Raw genomic sequence first — 2,429 nt, forward strand, 5'->3', positions numbered from 1 at the left:
CAATTAGCAGCCTTATGTGAAGAACTCCCACAAATCCTGCACACCTCCCCCTTCACACACCTGTCCTTAGTATGACCATATCTACTGCAATTCCTGCAAAACTCTGGCTGTCCTCTAAAGAAACAAAACCCTCTCTCCCCAGTTATAGAAAATGAAGCAGGTGGACATAAATATCCCTCCAAAGCATTCTTGTCTTTTTTAAACACCACCAAGTACCTCCTTTTACCATTAGGTATACCATATGAGTTTTTTAGTCTCTCTCCAGCAGAAATTTCCTCACAAAACCGCCACAAGTATGCTTTTAAAAGTTCCTCTGAAAATCTGGTGTTGTACATATGCACAATCAGGACCCTTCTTGCTTGCTTGAATAAAGGTTCAATATCCACTTTTTTCAAAATCTCTGCAGTACTTAGTCTGATTTTCTCCATTGCATCCATGCACATGTATTCATTTGTTAAAGTCATATCAAAAGTACCTTGATTAGGAAAATCCTGCAGGCTCTCCACATCCGATGCACGAAGCTTCAACACGCCATAAATGATCTCCTCCACGATTTCTTTTAACGAAATTTTCTTTAGAAAAGCAGGCTTTACCTGAAAACGGATCGTGTCCTCCGCCCCTCGAACCGCCATGTCGTCGTCCTTCGCACCTCCAAGATCCCAACTCGTTTACCCGGGGCCCCCACAAGGAGGACCCCAAAGAAGCCTTCTGACCTGATCCAATAAGGTTTCCCCTACCAGATCGTAGCCAAAAGGCCGAGAAGCGATAACCCGAACGGGCCGCGAGTTGACCGAGCCTACCCAATACTGCTGTTCACCCCTTGCAGCGATTCAGCCTACTCCTAGGCAATTCCATGGGGCCCTGCAGGCTCACACACACTCACAGCTACTAAGCGGGAGGTGAATAAAGGCCGGAGAGGAAGCAAGACAGGATTTGCTTCTTTTGCTTGCACCACAATGCAGTGCTGAAAGAGGAGGAATCGACATAAAAACGCCTTCCTGGCAACGCCCAAATGCCCTCCTGCCGTGCAAACACTGGCAGCAGCAGCAGCAGTAAGTGCATGCCCACTGCCACCCCTTCTCCTTTCACACCTTGTACCAGCTTTAATCCAGTCCAGTGCTGCCTGCTGAGCAGCACTGACCAACACTGCCTGGGCCCAGGCTTTTATCTCTGAGGCCCCATTATGATGTCAGAAAGCTGGCTCTGGCTCCTGAGGTCTCCACTATGACACGTGCAAAGTTCCGTCTGAACTTTATATAAGACGGTGCGGCTCAGTCAGTCACTCAGTGTTGCCTGAGAGGGCAACACTGCAACAGCCGGCCCCCAGGCTGTCTTTTTTTGCACAGCTAGTTGCCTCCAGGAGGCCACAAGAGGGAGACAAGGGACTGCAAAATGGAAAATAGGCATCCACCAACTTTACAGACAACTTGTTCTCCTTGCTCCTACAACCTCCATCCTTGCACAGTTTGTTATTCTTCCAGGTAACATAGTAACAAATCCAAATTGCTGCTCTCTTTGTAGGCAAGCAAGGATTTGTTGCAACTGCAATTCTTACTTCTTCTTGAAATGTAGGGACCACAGTACATTCCATCACATCCATCTAGTGTACACAGGTAGGTCCATTGTGACGGGCGGGCGGGCGGGCTGGCTGCTTTAATGGCTGTTTGCTGTTCCCCTACTCCACTCCACTATTTGACTATGGTGCTGCATCAATCAGTGGCTGGCTCAGGTGCAGCTCTTTAACCTACCTAGGAGGGAGGGCGGAGAGAAGACAAGGAAGGTGAATGAGCTGTTCCAATGTGAAATGCCGGAAACACAGAAACACAGACGACACAAAACAAGAGGTGGCAATGTATTAATTAATTGCATTTAATAAATTAGCTCATTATCACACATGACTGTACAAATGCATTGTCCAACAGGTGTTGAAATAATGGGATTAAAAGGGGAGATCCCATCCGAAAGACAAAAACAATGGCAAACACAAAAAGCACTTTTGGAATCTGATTTTAGTAAACACATAAGGAAAGGGTGCACCGGTCCTGGAAATACTGCAATACCAGGTCAATGCGTGGAGTGGACAGAGCAAGCTCTATTTCCATCTCCCTGTTCTAAAAATCCATTTAATATATGGTCCCCAGATAGGGGACGTATCAGATATTAAACTGATAAGAACAGATTTTTTTTTTTTTTTTTTTTTTTTTTTTTTAAAACCTTCAGGTTTGGATTGATTATTTTTAAAAACACTCGTTCATATCCTGTCGATACTTACTATCAGTATCCAAGACATTCTGAACGATTCCATCCAATCATCATCAGGCTTTTTCATTTTAGTTTTTTAAATTTTCATATAACACAAAGCAAATACAGAAACAATATCAAAAATTCCACCCCTCCACTACACTCTCACCATATACCTCCACTTCAAA

The 2,429-nt window shown here is 44.8% G+C and overlaps 1 non-coding gene across 1 annotated transcript; it reads right to left on the bottom strand.

Moving 5' to 3' along the window:
• Nucleotides 1-2,026: 2,026 nt before the first annotated feature.
• Nucleotides 2,027-2,217, bottom strand: LOC142677597 (U2 spliceosomal RNA). The gene has a single exon (XR_012852588.1). It is a non-coding gene; the product is annotated as a U2 spliceosomal RNA (small nuclear RNA).
• Between the last annotated feature and the right edge of the window lie 212 nt (nt 2,218-2,429).

This window comes from Rhinoderma darwinii (assembly GCF_050947455.1).
Source record: "Rhinoderma darwinii isolate aRhiDar2 chromosome 2 unlocalized genomic scaffold, aRhiDar2.hap1 SUPER_2_unloc_31, whole genome shotgun sequence".
Taxonomy (NCBI): Eukaryota; Metazoa; Chordata; class Amphibia; order Anura; family Rhinodermatidae; genus Rhinoderma; species Rhinoderma darwinii.